Source organism: Pecten maximus, chromosome 19 (genome assembly GCF_902652985.1).
Source record: "Pecten maximus chromosome 19, xPecMax1.1, whole genome shotgun sequence".
Taxonomy (NCBI): domain Eukaryota; kingdom Metazoa; phylum Mollusca; class Bivalvia; order Pectinida; family Pectinidae; genus Pecten; species Pecten maximus.
The window spans coordinates 18,216,160-18,236,652 of record NC_047033.1 but is presented as its reverse complement, the minus strand read 5'-3'; the positions used below and the strand labels follow the sequence as shown (position 1 = coordinate 18,236,652).

At 39.0% G+C, this 20,493-nt stretch overlaps 1 protein-coding gene across 1 annotated transcript in view; it reads right to left on the bottom strand.

The window, feature by feature from the left end:
• LOC117318194 (calcitonin gene-related peptide type 1 receptor-like) overlaps positions 1-20,224 on the bottom strand; it is a 90,049-nt gene extending 69,825 nt beyond the window's left edge. Inside the window, exon 1 of the mRNA XM_033873224.1 lies at positions 20,119-20,224. The gene's annotated coding sequence lies outside the window, so the exon portion shown is untranslated. The remainder of the gene's footprint in view (positions 1-20,118) is intronic.
• Positions 20,225-20,493: the final 269 nt, after the last annotated feature.

The window sequence follows — 20,493 nt, the reverse complement described above, 5'->3', positions numbered from 1 at the left end:
ACGGTTACCAGTAAGTGGCTACGGCTAAACACAGATACACACATATCGCACGTCCTTTTCGGGGACGCCAACTTACACCGGACACGGAGACCCACCGTATTTTTGTCATAACAGCAAGTCTAGGAGCTGGTAAATTACTGCTTGTGTATTGGAACAAGTAATTGAACATAAAATAAATTCGGATATAGTAAGGGAAGAAAGGATGTTACTATCAGGAAATGGTAAATATGTATACCTGAAGGTGAGATTACTCGGACTTCGGAACTTGTACCTGCCCCAATGATGTATCATTTGGCAATCCTTCGTAATTCAGAAAGTTTCCAACAAAATGTCAACTTAATAATTATGCAAATATTTTCCCACTATTTTAGTGAAAGTTACGTATAATGGGGCTTTAACGAAAAGTGCTTATTTTCAGTTTGTTACCTTGGCCCAGTTACTCAAAGGATGATTAGGCTATTGAACAACAATTTTAAAATCCTCATAAAATCATTTCCTGTAAAACTTACTTTTATACACAATTTAACACTCGTCAGTCTCTTCCTACTTGCCTGGTTTACGGAATACGCCCACGCATGTTTTGAAGTAAATGAGAAATCAAATTTGCACTTATCAAGTGAATAAGCTAATAGTCACCTTTTAAACAACTGGGCCCAGGTACTTATAACGCCGTTAGCCTTTTCTCGATAAAAATAGCTCTCATTTCAAGGGAACGAACATTGAAATGGGCAATGTTGGTGTGTAAAGATTGGAAAAATAAAATGTTCTGATAGAACATTTTTAGGAATGGATGCTCAAGATTGATCAAAAGATCTTTTGTAGTATTCTAAATACAAAGTGTTTCTTTGGGCGGCCTCATTGTTTCAGCAAACAATAGAGAAGAGAAACCGCAAATAAAATAGATATAGATAAAAATAAATATATAAGTTAAATTCTGAAGAGTATCACAACGTCGCGCTCATTGGCACTGTTTGCTTTCACATCATTCCATCCTTACTTGGTGGAGGATTGGCCTGCTTACCAAAAGTAAAATGTTTCATCTCAATACGAAGATGAATTTATGTCGACTGTTGATTAGGAAACGACTCGATAGGAGGTGATCGATCTGACCCATCTTTACACAGAGACACATTGCCTTAATCAAGGGTTAATGTACATCAAACATGGTGTCCTTATATCCATTTATAGTAGCGACTGATAAATAGGTGTGAAACGTTACTACTGAACGGTGATGACGGAAATAGATTGTCCTGTTTGGGCGGTAATGAGGACATTCGGGCGGAAATGTTTCCTAAGGAGCCGAGACATTGATGTTTATGTCAGAGTGACCGTAATGGGGAGCGTTGTCACTGTAATCACAGTACAGCCATTGTGTGTTTTACCAAGCGTCTCCACGAAATAGATGACCTGTTAAACAATGGTTTACCAAGCGTCTCCACGAAATAGATGACATGTTAAAGAGTGGTTTACCAAGAATCTCCGTAATACATACCCACCATCAAACAATTGTTATATCGAGCGTCTCTGAAACACGGTCAAATCATCATACAACTATTATAGCAATCGTATCTCTGTAAGACAGACACAACATCATACATTAATACCAAACGTCTCCGCAACATAGACAACCTGTTAAACAATGGTTTACCAAGTTTTTTTCCCCGCAAAATAGATGACCTGTTCAACACTGGTTTACCAAGTGTCTCCGTAATACAGTCACAAAATCGTACAATTTTTCTACCAAGCTTGTCCGTAATACAGTCACAACATCGTACAATTGTTATACCAAGCGTCTCTGTAACACAGTCAAAAAATAATACCATTGTTTTACCGGAACTTAGTCCCGACGTTTTTTATTTACTACTATTGATTAAGGACAAGCGTTCTTTTCCGCATTTCTTGACTTTTCAAATAAGTAAGTTTCATTTATTAGAGTTGATATCTAAGATTATGATGGACAGTCAAATGTGTATTTAAGTCGTAAAGTTATAAAGTTACCACGCCAACGTCTTCAAAGAAACGCTATAGTTATATAAAAGGTAGCAAGTTTCGTTCGTGTATGAAATTATCTTCCACAGGAAATATGATTGTGTTGTTTGATATCTTTGTGGAAGTTACAAAAATCGAAGTTGTGTCTATTGTTCGCATAATCAGTTGTGGAGCTCAGACGTCCATTACTGGCGTCTGTATCACGATAATACACCGCCCCAGGAGACACGTGTTAATCAGGTGATGTCTACAGGCTACGTAACAAGCGATAGACCCTGAACCGCTTACTGGGTACGGACATTCCATTAGGACTTTCTCCGCCAGGAAATACCGGACTTGGTTAGGGAAATGATGTATAGGAGTTCCGTTTCAGGTATCGAAGAGAGGAGCGAAACGACTGGAACTGTTTTTAATAGGTTATGATGGATTAACCAAAGAATGGACGAGGTAAATTACGGACTGGATAACCACTACGACGGTTTTGGACTATCCTGAAGAGGGACGAGGTAAATCCTGGACTATTTGTCAGTATAATGTATGACTTATTACGGACTTGATAACAACTATTTGTATGTACATGTTTATAAGCATGGTAACCATCTGCCTAGGTACGATTTTTCTTCGTTGGGCTGTGGTAATTAATACGAAGACAGATCTGGACTACAACCTTAATCTGATTGACCAATTTAATCAACAAATCTCCTGTTTGATTTCATGATATGTATTCCCTCTTGCATAAAGTGGAAACATATGGGAGACGATATGTCGGAATTGTTTATGAAGCAATCGTCGTGGTAAAGCACCAGAAAAAAGTTTTTAAAAAGCGTTTTAAATGTAAAATCTACTTATACGTACCATGTCCTGAAATATAACGCTGATTTATGTTGAAAGTAACGGAAGCCTGGAGCGTCTCCTAGGAACAACACCATAGTTTGATTACAAAATTCAATACCATTGGTATGTGGAATTGTTTTCAATAGACATCAATATATAGAGGATATCTAACAGTGTCTTCAGTAATACCAAATATATTTCACTCGTGGGGCTAATATTTTGATATTTTTCACGAGTGCGCAGCACGAGTGAAAAATATCAAAATATTAACACCACGAGTGAAGTATATTTGGTTTTACTGAAGACACTGTTAGATACTTCTGTTTATTACATTTTTTATCAACAAAAACCCTACCCCGTATGCTAACTAGGACTACAGCGATAATTTGTAAACAAAAAAAGTAGTTTCCCCTGTCCAGGTGCTGACATATATGTCGGGATTTCTGATTGGTCAATTATTTTGGTATTTTCTAATCATTAATTTGATTGGTCAAATCAGCAAAAGTGATATTCTTCACTAGTGAAAAATATCACTTTTATAGAATGAATAATTTTTGATATTTCACTGGTAAAAATGTAATAAAATGGTATTGGCTATTGACCATCCCATGCTTAAACTAAATTGGAAACTTTTTCGTCAAAATTGCCAGACGCCATTTTGAAGACGAATATCCTCGTGACATATACACATGAAGGCCAATCCATATGACGGAATCAGTAGTCCTGATCTGTCGTGGTATTATAAAAACAACGCCAAAGGAGAGGTATAAAAAGTACGACAGTAGGTCCAGACTAACATGATGTATAATGAATCACGGACAAAGAGACGAGGTAATCTTGGACATGAAAACAAGAACACAAGTATGGTATGGATTGTTTATACAGATAATATGTGGATAAGTATTGTACGTCCAGTGGATTAACACAAGTCATGTGTATAATGACCAGTACCAGTCTTATAGATTTTTGTTTCGGACAGGAAAGGACCAGCACTCAAAAGCGAAAAGACGTAATGCCAGGAATGGCATCTAGACGAAACAAAAATGTTTAGTAATCAAACAGACATTCAGATTTAGTCGTCTCAAACAGCCACTCAGATTAAGTCGTCTCAAACACACTCGGATTTAGTCGTCTCTTACGATCACGAAAATAACTATGGTTTGGGTTGCAAAGAGAATGGTCTTCTAGAGCTACCTACCAGTCCAGTTAACATTTCGTGTAGGTTTACGTGCAAGTGATACTCTAAACGTGTTAATTATTTACACGCGAGGAGGAAATTTACGCTAAACACGTGAAGGCCACTCAGCTACGAAAACTCCCTCACGCGTATCATTTTGTGATGTACGAGGTATTTACGAAACAAATTCAAACCTGAAATTCGCTAAAATAACCACCACGCGTATATTGACTTCTTCGGAATCGCGAAATTAAAATCCCGCGAAAATCACCACGTTTACAGTATCAGATTCTAAAAACGAGATTTTCTAAGACAGAAAATTGATGGAAATTTTGACTTTGCCTAACTTGAATATTATCGTCTCAAAACAGCTGATTGTTTTCAACCTAATTCAAGAAATCAAAGTGTTCCATTATTTTTCTATGTTATTATACCTTTTTTTAATTGTTGGACACGATCGAGTTAATGTCAAAAACAAAGATGTTTATGTATACATTGTATATATATTAATTTTCGCTGGTTAAGAATTTTTTATCTTGGTTCAATTGTTGATATACGCCAAAAACGTAAACAAAATATATAATACAGTAGTCTTCCATATATACTCACATTGGACATGGAAATAGAGTTGGTCGGTCGCCTCCAGAATACTAAAGCTATAGTCACACCAGATCGTACGATTTCTGAATCGTGCGGTTGGGGGCGATTTGGCCGAGTTACGACCGATCGGCAATGTTTGTTGCGATGTCTATTCGCGATCGCATACTGCGATTGGTCCTACGACTGGTGGTAGGTCATCGTACGATTGGTGGTGCGCTTGGTCGCGCAATGACTTACGATTGGAGAAGATTGATCGCAAGATCAATCGTAGGCAATCGAAGGCAATCGTAGGCAAGCGTGCGATGAGTGGTGCGATCAGTGACCAATCGCACGATCAGTCGTGGCAACCTGCGACTGCTCGCACGATCAGTCGTGGCAACCTGCGACTGCTCGCACGATCAGTCGTGGCAACCTGCGATTGCTCGCACGATCAGTCGTGGCAACCTGCGACTGCTTACACGATCAGACAGACAGTCGATCGATCCAGGGGCGCACTCAGTATTGTCGCCTTCTCGCTCGTCATTGGTTTCGACGCCGTATAAGTGCTGCGGCAGCCACTGCACCCAGTTGTTGTTGCTGATGCTGCAGTAACAACATTGCTTTTATATCCGTCATTTTGTTACCTGTAACCAGGAAAGTGGTTTGCGAGGTAAAGACTGGTGGTGCGACCGATCGTAAGGTCGTGCAAACAATCGGGACAGGTCGTGACTGATCGTACGACCAATTGTGAGGTCGTACGATCGGTGGTACCACCAATCGTAGAGTGGCACGACCAGTAGCACGACCAATTTGCGACTACTTGGCCCGCGATCATGCACGACTGGTCCTGCGTTCATGTGCGACTGGTGGTACGACCGTTCTGCGACCACTTGCGATTTAGAATCGCAGGTCAGAAGTTTTGAACATGACCATCGACCTTGCTGCGACTGATTTTGCGCGTGCGATCACCCACGACCACTGCGACTAGTCGTGCGCTCATGCTACGATTTCTCTGCGATTCCGATTTTCTTCGGTCGCAACTAGGTCGTAACCTGGTCGTAGGTCCGGTGTGACTGGGGCTTAACCGAGACAAACTCTATAACATGACCCAAACACATGTACATGAGGGCGAGACGGAAACGTGTCATCACTGCCGTCTGGTAACATATGTACATGAGGGCGAGACGGAAACGTGTCATCACTGCCGTCTGGTAACATATGTACATGAGGGCGAGACGGAAACGTGTCATCACTGCCGTCTGGTAACATATGTACATGAGGGCGAGACGGAAACGTGTCATCACTGCCGTCTGGTAACACATGTACATGAGGGCGAGACGGAAACGTGTCATCACTGCCGTCTGGTAACACATGTACATGAGGGCGAGACGGAAACGTGTCATCACTGCCGTCTGGTAACATATGTACATGAGGGCGAGACGGAAACGTGTCATCACTGCCGTCTGGTACCATATGTACATGAGGGCGAGACGGAAACGTAGTCATCACTGCCGTCTGGTAACACATGTACATGAGGGGCGAGACGGAAACGTGTCATCACTGCCGTCTGGTAACACATGTACATGAGGGCGAGACGGAAACGTGTCATCACTGCCGTCTGGTAACATATGTATGTTACGGGACATTCGTGGTGGACAACGAGAAGTTGACTTGTCAACACTGTCTTCTGATTATGTGTATTAAATTCATCAAGGATATTAACATGTTATTAATAACCCTCATCTTCTGAATAACGACTTTGTATATGTAGATGTATACATTAATTGAGTTCTTGTTTTACACACGTGTATCTGATCATTCCACGTGTATTAAGACTTTTTCCGGATCTTTGTTGTACACAATATTGTTAATGATTTGTAAACAGATCAATTTGTTGTACATTGTTTTTTATTCGTTCGTACATGATGCTATTAATAATCTTAAGTCCAACTTGTTGATAATCATGTTGATAATCTTGTGTAGAGTGGAAATAAATTTCACGCTGATATTATTTTCTTTAATTGATTAGAAATGTTAAGAGTTTATATGTGTTATTGTTTATTATAGAAGCAGACTTAGTATTATTCCATATAAGGAGTTGTTTACAGATTTAGTAGTTTTTAGTGTATTCGAGTGATGTGTGACTGACAGCTTGTGTAAGGCTCGTGTTAGTATTGTAACAGATTCTAAATATAACTAGTGTGTAGCCAATCAGAGTGAATGAGGAGCCAGCTGAAAGTAGGTCAGAGTAGCGAGAGGAGCCGATATTGACCAATCAGAGTAAGTGAGGAGCCAGTGTGGAGCCAAATGTAGGTCGGAGGAGCGGATGCTAGCCAATGAGAGTGCAGTATGATATATAAGGGGTGAAAATGAGGAGAGCGAGAGAGATTACTTTAACTTTGAGATTTACTCCACGCATCTTTTTAACTTTGATTTCTATTGGATTTACTTTGTGCATTTTCTCCCAATGGGATTTACACCTAACCATTACAGATATACCTGTGGAATTACGGGAGACCTAATCGTGGATGTTGTGAGTGTGTTTCGTAGTAGGATTTATGTGTTTCTAATTGTCATGGATGTGTCAGGGAAATGATGTGATCTTTAAAGTTTTGTGATTGGGGTTTTCTCTGTCGTAGTCGGCTTCCATCCCGGACTTATATTGACAGCGGCTTGTGTTTCTGAGTAGCACGCTACACTTATATTGTTACAACAAGCCAATGGCATGCTGAATCGGTGTATGTATATTATTGTAAATACCAAAGTGATAACAAAAAAATATCGGTGTAAGTATAGTATTGTAATTACCAAAGTGATAACATACACAAATATCGGTGTAACTATTGTCTTTGAATATTGATTGATACTGATAAACTGTCATACCAAAATTATACATTGAAACACAGACCGACTACGGAACATGTTTTCCCCTTGCATGGTCCAAATTTAATCAATATTCCTTAATTTTAATTACTTCTCTTTAAAAATTTCAATAAGAGTTTATTGGAAGTGTAATGAATGAAATTATTTCTCTTACACTCTAGCCTTCCTATATAAGTAAACGAATATTGATAATGACAAGAAACGAGGCATTACCGTTCATGAATGACCACAGGAATCAGATAGGACATTAAACGATACAAAGTCAAAACCTAACCACAAAAAAAAACAACTTGATTTGGTGTCCAAGTCTATTATTGATCTCCGAAGCCAAACCAGGTCACGCGAATATCAGCTACACATTAGTCTCTCAGCGGGATTTTAGCTCGGACCCTCTCCAGCTCTGCGTGTGACATCTGGCGGAATTAATCATTTGGAAGAGACTGATCTGGGGATCACTCACCCCTATATATACAACAAGGTGAGCGATCCCCCGACTTAACTTGTCCCTGGGTACACGTTGTCTGACATAAGCAATCAGCCTCTTTACAATATCACGTCGCCATAGAATGTAAGGCTTTCTGTTGCAGGGACGTGCAACGACATCAATTCCAAAGCTGGTATGTGACAGTATGATATTTCGAATACTGGCGAGTGAGTGTTGAGAAAAGGTATCAAAATAAACCTCGTGAACAAAAATGTTTATTTAAGGATTGAATAAAGTTATGTTGAGGTGTATGGGGGTATAAACCTCAATAGGTCTTGAGACAAATTCAAAGCAGTTCATAATAAATTTGTCTCAAGACCTATTGAGGTTTATACCCCCATACACCTCAACATCACTTTATTCAATCCTTATATTTATATGTTTTGATATTTTTGTATAATATTTTGTCCTTGACAAATAGGGACTTGTGCAAGTCTACCACGGAACTTACCGGAACTAATAAATGGGGTTTTGTTTACCTATCTATAGAGTTTTTAAATTGTCAAATATCCAAAAGTTCGAAATTACTTCAATTGTGAAGCCAATGCACCTCAGCTTCGAAAATTGTGAAAGTTAATTATTTTGATTTTCTCGATTCCCAGACTTTTGACTCCAAACATCACTGGCGAATCATATCTTATAGCCATTGTTTGGGTGTATACTGTTTTAATTTGATAATTTATAACCCCGTGCCTGAGTGACGTCTCATTAATGGGAAGGACAAGCCTGTCATGGTAACAGTATGATCTGTATATTAACGACATACCAACAGACAGAGGCATTATGACCTACCAATAAAGCATTGAAATGATGTGATAAAGCAATACTAATTACAAGTATAATTTGGGTTATTACCAACATAACATAATAAACAACAGCTTGTTTAATATTCAAATATAACTTATCTCTAATACCATATCAGTTTTAACCAACATAACATCATAAACAACAGCTTGTTTAATATTCAAATATAACTTATCTCTAATACCATATCAGTTTTAACCAACATAACATCATAAACAACAGCTTGTTTAATATTCAAATATAACCTATCCCTAATGTAATATTAGTTTTAACCATCCAAATGTAATATTAGTTTTAACCAACATAACATCATAAACAACAGCTTGTGTAGTATTCAAACGTAGTCTACAACACCATGTGTTAATAGATTACAGATATTGTTTCGTAAAGAACACCTCGGGTATAACGTTGTTTCCCAAATAAAGAATATTATAACTTATTAATAATGACCAAAGATACACTTTATTTATATTGTATAAAGTTCGTTCATCTTTATTTAACACTACTTTCCCTTAAAATGTATTCCATGCATGACTCCAGCGCAACCTTATTGAAAATTAGTTAAACATGAAACAAAAGTTGTATATAAACGTTCGTTGTGTATAAACTTTCGTTGTATATAAACTTTCGTTGTTTATAAACTTTCGTTGTATATGAACTTTCCTTGTGTATAAACTTTCGCTGTATATAAACTTTCGTTGTGTATTAACTTTCGTTGTATATAAACTTTCGTTGTGTATAAACTTTCGTTGTATATGAACTTTCGTTGTATATAAACTTTCGTTGTATATAAACTTTCGCTGTATATATACTTTCGTTGTGTATAAACTTTCGCTGTATATATACTTTCGTTGTGTATAAACTTTCGTTGTATATAAACTTTCGCTGTATATAAACTTTCGTTGTGTATAAACTTTCGTTGTATATAAACTTTCGTTGTATATAAACTTTCGCTGTATATAAACTTTCGTTGTGTATAAACTTTCGCTGTATATAAACTTTCGTTGTGTATAAACTTTCGTTGTATATAAACTTTCGTTGTATATAAACTTTCGCTGTATATAAACTTTCGTTGTGTATAAACTTTCGTTGTATATAAACTTTCGTTGTATATAAACTTTCGCTGTATATAAACTTTCGTTGTGTATAAACTTTCGCTGTATATAAACTTTCGTTGTGTATAAACTTTCGTTGTATATAAACTTTCGTTGTATATAAACTTTCGCTGTATATAAACTTTCGTTGTGTATAAACTTTCGCTGTATATAAACTTTCGTTGTGTATAAACTTTCGTTGTATATAAACTTTCGTTGTATATAAACTTTCGTTGTATATAAACTTTCGCTGCTTTCGTGGTTGCTATTGAACTACGAATGTTGCTATGGAACATCTAATATAAAAACAAGGAATATTGTTGTATGTGTTATTGTTTTATCTGTGTTGCATTGCCTGACCATGAAAGGTTGTACCTAAGAAATAATTTGAAAACTCCACACCACGAAACAAAGCACACGCGAACATTTTATGTTCTACAGTGTTGTGAACTCCTTTGTAAAATCTTTTGAGATCATCATGTTCTTTTAAAAATACTCTCCAGCTCGTGATCTTTGCAGTGCAAATAAAGATTAAGTAAACTGAATTATGAAGGAGATATTAAGAAGGACGGGACGGACGGACGGACGAAAGTCATCAGACGTATGACCAGCGACTAGCCGTGCGACAGACAGACAGGACACGTGAGGAGTGGTAATAAGGAGCTTGGATCCGATGTTATTTGGACACTGATGGACGACCAGAAATAATTATCGGTAAATACTCTTACTACAATAGATATTCCGTAGATGATGAAGATGTTATTTAACCTGACAGCTGAGTTGTATATAGACTAACCAAGCAGTAAGGTGAATTTCGATAAACTATAGAATTTTCAGTACATTACTTCCGGGTATGTCTGGAAGTCAAAACGTCAAAAACAGCAGCCTTTGTTATTATAGAAACATTCTTTAGGTCGGTAAGGATCGCCATATAAAAGGTTATCTAACAGCCAGTAATGTTATTGGTATTGGCATTACTGAGCTGTGTTATCTTCCTCAGACTTAAATGACCAGTATAGCGTGTGTACACCTAGGTGGTAAGTGTGAACCAGCAGTCTGTGTTTTATAGTATTGACCTACAGAACTCTCCATATATATCTTACGATTTAATTATATACAATGTCGTCAGGAGATGTATATGGGACAAGACAACTTGGTGTTCAAGAGAGGGACACCGACTTAAGTGATAAAAAAGGAAATCCGACAGTGATATATAGTTAGTTGAGTATTGTTTTACATCCTATCAACCAAATAACGTCATTCTAAGTACAATTATCACTGGTGATGCGGCCACTGACGGCTGTTTTATAGTGTTATCACACTGAAATGCCACCCATGGAGACCCTAGAATGACATATCACCCACATAATACTGATAACAGGCGGACCAGTTCTTGACGCTAAAGTTAAAAGTTAAACATCAAACAGAGAGAAGCAGTACCAAGTTATAGACTTTGATCTGGCATGACCAAGAAATTAAACCAATAGCCTTCCTCACAGTGACGAATACTCAACTACAGGACAGGTAACAGAGCTAAAAGTCTTCCTCACGGGGGCGAAGCTCAACTAAAGCCCAGGGAACAGAACCAAGTTATAAACTCTGATCTGCCGTGACCAAGGAATTAAACCCAGAGCCTTCCTCACAGGGACGAACGCTCAACTAAAGGCCAGGGAACAGAACCAAAAGACTTCCTCACAGGGACGAACACTCAGCTACAGGACAGGGAACAGAACCAAATGACTTCCTCACGGGGGCGAACGCTCAGCTACAGGACAGGGAACAGAGCCAAATGACTTCCTCACGGGGGCGAACGCTCAGCTACAGGACAGGGAACAGAACCAAATGACTTCCTCACAGTGACGAACTCTCAACTAAAGGCCAGGGAACAGAACCAAAAGACTTCCTCACAGGGACGAACGCTCAACTAAAGGCCAGGGAACAGAACCAAAAGACTTCCTCACAGGGACGAACCCTCAACTAAAGGCCAGGGAACAGAACCAAAAGACTTCCTCACAGGGACGAACGCTCAGCTACAGAACAGGGAACAGAACCAAATGACTTCCTCACAGGGGCGAACGCTCAACTAACGGCCAGGGAACAGAACCAAATGACTTCCTCACGGGGGTGAACGCTCAGATACAGGACAGGGAACCGAACAAAAAGACTTCCTCACAGGGGCGAACGCTCAACTAAAGGCCAGGGAACAGAACCAAAAGACTTCCTCACGGGGGCCAACGCTCAACTACAGGACAGGGAACAGAACCAAAAGACTTCCTCACGGGGGCGAACGCTCAACTACAGGACAGGGAACAGAACCAAATGACTTCATCACGGGGGCGAACGCTTAACTAAAGGATAGGGAACAGAACCAAAAGACTTCCTCACGGAGGTGAACGCTCAACTAAAGGCCAGGGAACAGAACCAAAAGACTTCCTCACGGGGGCGAACGCTCAACTACAGGACAGGGAGGAGAACCAAATGACTTCCTCACGGGGGCGAACGCTCAGCTACAGGACAGGGAACAGAACCAAATGACTTCCTCACGGGGGCGAACGCTCAACTAACGGCCAGGGAACAGAACCAAAAGACTTCCTCACGGGGGCGAAGAACCAAAAGACTTCGTCACGGGGGCGAACGCTCAACTACAGGACAGGGGACAGAACCCAAAGCCTCCCTCACGGGGGCGAACGCTCAACTTAAAGGCCAGGGAACAGAACCAAGGACTTCCTCACGAGGGCGAACGCTCAGCTACAGGACAGGGAACAGAACCAAAAGACTTCCTCACGGGGGCGAACGCTCAACTACAGGACAGGGAACAGAACCAAAAGACTTCCTCACGGGGGCGAACGCTCAACTACAGGACAGGGAACAGAACACTTACCATTCCTCATAGGGCAAAGGCTCAGCTTCAGGCCAGGAGAAAGAGAACCCAAAAGCCTTCCTCACTCGGGTGACACCTCAACTAAAGGCCAGAGGACAGAACCCGAACCCTTCCTCAAAAGAGCGAACGCAAAACTGTATAGCGCTATCAGCAACTCAAAATTGAAACATTTATATATGCCTTACATTCACCATTCCGTCTTAATTTAGTTTTACCGAAAGATGATAATTAGATGATGCCAATTCAATCGGATGAAAGATGAAAGCCGACGGATATTGCCTACGTTTTATGATATAATGATGCACAGGCCAGATTCTTAAATAGACCAACTTGGGTCAAGACTCATTTGGGATTTTATATACCTTTAGAGTAATGTATTGTTAGAGACGACGTTATCAAACTCATGAGGGAGCGAGGAAAGGATGAGTGTTCTGCATGTCATTACATGTCTTAAGAGGCGACTAATTGGATGCCCATCTGTAGGGTCGAAGTCTTGTCCTTCTTTGTCTGCTGTTCAGGGGACGTTGAAGAGCCCTTGAATACGGCTCATTGTATCCAATTGCATGCTTTTCATAGAAGGCGCCTATATAAGTTTGTCCCCTGAAGAATCGAGGATTTTCTTCGGTGTCTTAATCTATTTAGGGGACATTGAAGAGACCACTACTAGATATACTGCTCCCTATTGCAACACTTGGGATCATATTATTTTATTTATTTCTTTCCTCACTGCTCTGTCTTTATATACTTTTATGTCTTACCCTAGGCGTCTTCTTGACATCCGTCGTCATATGAAGACGTTAAACGCTTAAAAAGACATAACCAATAGATTACGTCAGAGACAACTAATCAAGGAATGAAATTATCTGTACATCATGCTGCATAATTATCAGACGTGACGATGTTATTGTGATTACATTCGTCAGCAGTCTAGCTGTTAACGAGACTGACCAGACTTGTGAGTGTGTGACTCGGCCACCAGGTGGATAGTTGTTTAGGACCAGGAACAGTATACATATAACTCGCTGACCAATTTTAGGAATTGAGACTGAGCAATCAAGTTGGTGCTGGGTATGTAATAGGGAAACTATACAAAACAAATCAAAAGATATTGGCACATTTCAATAAAATGGAGATCTCGAATAAAGCAACAAAGCTAAAGTCAATGTCCAAGTCTGAACGGGAAAATGTAATACCCAAATAATCTAATAAATTTCATTATTTTCAAATGTATTTCAAAAGGTATCCAAGAACATAACTATAACCAGCCATTTTTCAAAAGAGTTCAAACGTGACCTTCAGATTCCGAAGTGAGACTCAGACCGAAAATGGCCTTGACCTTGAAGTGAGGCCGGTATGATTTAGGATATGAAGCTGATCGTGCCATGGACGATAGGAAGAATGATAGAAGGGAAGGCCAAGGAATGTAGACAATGTGACGGCTAATGTCAAAGGTCTTACCTCATCAATAGACAATGAATGTCATTGTCATTTTATTCATAGACCAGTCGAATCTATACCGGGAAGACAGGCACATACAGTCCAGCCCTGGACCTGCCGTATATAATCTATTGCTGCAACTTCGATCCTTAAATATGTACGTGGAAAATAAACCGTAGCCTGGTACAATCACATAACAACTGCAAACCTGGTACATTCACATTACAGCCATGGACCAGGGGTATTCACATTACAGCCATGGACCAGGGGTATTCACATTACAGCCATGGACCGGGGGTATTCACATTACAGCCATGGACCAGGGGTATTCACAATACAGCCATGGACCAGGGGTATTCACAATACAGCCATGGACCAGGGGCATTCACAATACAGCCATGGACCAGGGGCATTCACAATACAGCCATGGGCCAGGGGTATTCACAATACAGCCATGGACCAGGGGTATTCACATTACAGCCATGGACCAGGGGTATTCACATTACAGCCATGGACCAGGGGTATTCACATTACAGCCATGGACCAGGGGTATTCACAATACAGCCATGGACCAGGGGTATTCACATTACAGCCATGGACCAGGGGTATTCACATTATAGCCATGGACCAGGGGTATTCACAATACAGCCATGGGCCAGGAGCATTCACAATAGAGCTCCGGACCCGGTACATTCACAATACAGCCCTGAACTTGATACATTCACAAAACAGCCCTGAACTTGGTACATTCACAATACTGTAATACATCTGGTACATTTTAGAATATGTATGTGTGTAAGCTTATATCCGTCTATTGTAGTGTTCGTTTGTCTGAGGTTTCCCTTGTAAACCGTTTTTCTCCAATATTTATCAGTTCTAGTGACCTTTTTTTCGGCATAGCCGTATAATATTCTTTTGGCCCCGGATATGACGCGACAGGTGGCGTTACTGGTCAAGATGAAATATGTGATTGGTGAATGTAGCGGTAAATGCAAAATGCATATATGCAGTTAAAAACGAAACAAAGTTAAGATTGAATGCAAGCTGAATTAGTGGATGTATCTTTTCAAATGACCCATTAATAAAATTATAATCCTGATTCAAATGCAGTTTTATTAACACCAAAATGATTCAAACTGATATAATTTTGTTTTCAGTGCTGAAACGTATTAGTTCGTCCTCTATGCATGTGTAATCATGAAGACGAGACCAACGAACATTTCTTATTACGTTGTCCACTTGTTTCCGAATCCTATTCACATTATGAGTGTATGATTGTGTATTGTATATGTATGAATTGAAAGAATAAAATAAAGTTTATATTATTAGTTCGTTAATTTATTTCACCAGCAGCTTCACATTAAAACCACTAGCATTAAAACAATGCCGTTAATCTGTTTTAAAGATAGTTCTTGTTGCTCATGTTTATCATCTATATATCAATATAACATTTGCTGTCAGTTAGGTTAAGATATGAAGGTTTGTCTACCTGAAGTAGTCATATCCCCTCGAGGGCGGAGGGAATATGACTGCTGAAGTTAGACAAACCTTCATATCACCCTTGCAAATGGGCCAATAATTGTTTATTATACCGGAACAAGCAACAAGTATATTTACAAGTTCAGTAAAGTTCATCTTTTGACAGTTTTCCATGTTTGTTAAAACGAAACTGACAAGAACGACAACTTTTGCGAGAGAGAGTGTCGCCGTGGTGGCACAAGCTCCAGGGAGGTATGATGTTGTTTTCCCTGGTTCACGCGGCTCGGGGAAACATGATGTTTTATATCACTAACACGTGATGTGTTTTAACTTATCATGAACACTGTTTCAAACAGGAGGCATAATAATATCTTTTGATTTTCTTTTAATCTTATAGAAAGTGCGGTCCAAATTCGGTATCGACTATTTTTACTTACGCAACCTTTACCTAATCAATATTCGTATAATTTCATATCAATTGCAGATGGCATCAGATTGTTCTAAAATCTCGCCTAATTCCACTCCAACAATGGATATCTAATGAGGTCCGACAGCTAATTGACATTTCTCGCTGACCGTACTCGCTGATTTAGCTAGTTAACGCTGTGAGCTGATAAGCTAATAATTGACCTGGTACACCGTACATATCACTGACCATAGGAACTTGGCACGAGTTGCTTAATCAGCGGTCCATACAATATATGTATATAATGCAGTTGGTTAGGAATTTTCGTATCAAGTCCCTATGTCTCTGGTAACTTATCGGTCAAGGAAATCTCAAATCAAATTACGGAAATTGACAAAATTAGATTTTCATTGTACTTCTGGCCAGAGTTATGATGTGCTATTTCTGCGCACGGAGCATATAAAGTCGTCTCTGATGGGTACGTAGAGGAAATAGTAATTATCATTTTGTCCAGGAAGCTATAGATGTGGTTTGAGTGTAGACAAGAGGGTTTCAGTGGCTATCGGAAAACAAGGTGGGCGGTCATTATGGCGGTCAACAACATGAAACAACTGAGTGCACAGAATAGTCATTTCGTACAGAAAAATAAAAATGAGAAGGAGTAATCATTATGATTAGGGGTGTGTGCAAGGTCCCCAGTGGAATTTCTGCTTTCGAAGTTTGTTAAATGACGAACTGATAGCCCAATTAATATCTATGCATTATTCATAACCAGTTATTTTTGTTTTGTTGTGTTTCTAACCAAATGATAAATAAAGATACCGGAGCGTCCAATACAAACTGAATAAACAGCAGACATTCACCCAATGGGTACTGTTCAAAACAGAAATATTACACTTTCTATGCTGAAAGATTACACAATGGACACAAAAATATACGGAAATAAATTGTGTGTGCTCATTTTAAATGACACTGACTGTCCTTTTGGCAGGGCCAAAGGATAATACATCTCCGGACAAGACCAACACAGTGAAGCAGACAAGGGGCAATGATTTTCACTATCAATTGTCTTATGCATTTGGGGCTTAGGAACTCACAACAATGTAGCATTACTGTAAAGCCCACCAAATTTGAAAGAGATTTGCGTCACTTCCGGTTTATAAATTAAGGATGTCTGCCAATCGTTCTATAAAATGCTATCAAGGAGGGCGACTCTTTATTACAATTTACATCTTTACATATCAAACGATGCAATTATAATTAATTGTTCTAAGTATTCGATTTGCAGAACGATATTCAGAAAACTGTGACTGTCCTCTTTGAATCGAGTCTACGACGCCATGACAAATGATGTTAGTATTCATTACTTCTGAAAAATAGCCAAAATGTCGTTAGATATGTCTACATTATCCATCGCCCAAGTGACGAAATAAAAAAGAACGGATGTTACAATACATCACGCATTCAGCAATTCTCATTTGAATTATCCTACAACATTGCTTCAACATATTTAGGAAACCAGGTCCCTATGGCAAAGAACCTCCATCACATTGGATATAGGGATAGTATAGTTATACAGTATCAAGGACTGCGGTGAGTGGCATGGCCTGATCTGTTAATATGTGAGTAGTTTATGGACAATTATCCACCTACCGAGAAGACTGTTAAGATTTTATGAGTTATATTAAAATCTTAATGGATCAATAATGAAAATGAGTACGGTAAAATAATTTTCACTCACGAGATCCATAATGAAAATAGAACAAAAACAAAACAAGTAAAAATTCTTATTGTCTTTTTAGAGGTCCATAAACTTTTTCAACCCACACCCTTACATATATGTTAAAACTTAATTATACACTGATCTATTTGTAGCTGACAGTAATTGGAATATAATTTCCGGTTAGGAGGGAACATCTTCTGTCACGAATGAATATTGATTTTGCGGTGTAGAGGATATAGCATATAAACTTGTCAACCCGATATTCACTTGTATACGACTATGTAGGCGTGAAAGCCACAGTCTTCACTATTCCATATTAAAGTATAATTAACGGTAGCGATACACAGCAGGTTGTTCCTTGTATAAACCTTCCTCTAAAATAGACAACACCCACCAACTCCATACTGCTGTAGTAAAAGGGTGCAGCTTATCACCGAAATTAAACAATTCGTCTTTAACTCCAGCGTTTGTACGTAAACAAAAAGTTTATAAGTAATTAATTTCTATGAAGCAAATTACACGTCGACGAAATGTCATCTTCCAATCAAAACAGCAGATGGCGACACACACGTCATCGGCGATCTTAATCAATCTTTCACATAAGGTGTTGTAATTTTGAAAATTAGTCCTATGTTAAGGATACCGATACTTACCAGACAGCAATCGGCGGAGTTCATTTAACATCTCTACCACCGAGTACAAGCCAAATAAACCAGATATTATATTTTCGGACGTCGTCTTTGGTATCCTGATATGATTATTACATAGGGGAGGAACACATACATATGCTAGTGTATCCGATATGCCTACTGTTGAGTTTCACATATGCAATGAAATCAATATAAAATGATTTATAATTATCTACACGTAGTTGACTTGACCTTTTACTATATCCTGTACATACCACCTGGAGAGGCCGGCGTCCCGTTGTCGCAGTAAAAGAGATTTCATTTTGATATATTATTCTACATAGCTAATACAACGCGAATGGGAAGGAGGAAAATGAATTAAAACTCTGCTTCTTTAAACAATAAACATCTTGTATACTACAAGTTATATGTCATGATCTTAAAGCTGCTAAATCTCACAGAAAGAATAACAACTACGATCGACTGAAAGCAAGAAAAAGACAATTGTATATACTCCATCAAAATTACATACTTACACTATGACCACCCTTCAAATCAATTAAAAGCAGAAAATAATTAATTGCATTCTGAATGAATCGTAACGAGCCCCACCTCTGTATTTGGTGTGTAACTTTTTGTATGTACGCGTTAGTAGGACGCTGTTTACCTTTCATTTCTTCTGTTGGAATTAATTAGATTATTTTCTATATTTTCGTGACATTTCATGCATTTCTGCTAGAAGCAGTATAAGCGCTGTCTGGGAGTACCGTGAAAATGATTAATAATATTTATATATATATATATAACTTATGTAAATTGTTGTTTTGCTTACCAAGCCGTACTAGAACGTTGGGGGATGTTTTACTAAATGTCGTAGGAGGTGTTTTGTCGACACGACATATCAGTCGGTTAAAGCGTCGACAACGTAACCTTAGGTAAAGGTTTGTGTTTCTCGGGAAGGTGAAAAACGGATCGGATTGCTGTTATGGCATGTGGCCAGCCTCCCTTATATTGTTAAGTGAGGTAGTCACCAACTACTACAATGATACGCCGCCTCAAAATGACCCTGTCCTTTCAAAGGGCGATAAACCCAGCCAACAAACAAACAATTATTATCGGAGTAAAAAGGCCCCTTCGATGTGTCCTGTTTATAGGATACAATTCACAACACAGCCATGAAACAGGATGAGGCTGTTCAATAAAGTGGCGACTTTCAACGGGTCCCTGCAGTATCTATGTTCCCCGTTTGTTGACAGTAAAACACTACGTTCCATTTTGCTTGTATTAAGATAAAAGAGACCTAACTGTCCACAAAAAACACAAAAAAAAAAAAACATAGAAAAAAAGGAAATTAAATCCAAACAATAAAATAATTTTAAATCATACAATAGTATGCGCATCAAATACCCAAATACGAATAGCATAGCATGAACATACAAATGAGAAGCAAACCTTCACGATTCAACCCCGTTACACAGTCACCTTTTCCCACCGTGTATGACGTCACTGAACCGGCCATGTAAATCGACCTAAATTTAAATATTACATATTTGCATAAATACCGTACATATTTTCCCTACAGGAATATCGACTCATCTGTAACCAAAGAGTTCAACACAACGAGTCAATCTGGTCTAGCTAATCATCAGCAAGGCCTGAATTGTTGAACTGTTAATATCTTTTTTTACCTGAAAGTCTGACATAAGTCACTTTACTTACGTACTAAAGCGGCGTCCCGTTGTCTCATTAAAGGTGATTTGATTAAACTGTTTATCCTAAGGTCCTGGACATGGTCAGGCTCTGAAACACATTTCCTAAACATCGCTACACGTAAAGGGGCCTGCTGATATACTTAGGAGGCTGACCAGTGATATCGTGGTCAGTGTATAAATAGGAAATATGGCGATCTAATTTCAGAGTTGATAGACATAAGCCAAATTACCTTTCAAGTTTCACCGTGTTACGGCGGACATGCTACATGTACCAGTCTCTATCTCGATACGTGCCAGCGGGCCACTCGGGTATGGCCTCCAGCATCTTACAACTCCATCAGACACATCGCATAAACGCTGAGTAGTAATTATGTTCTGACTT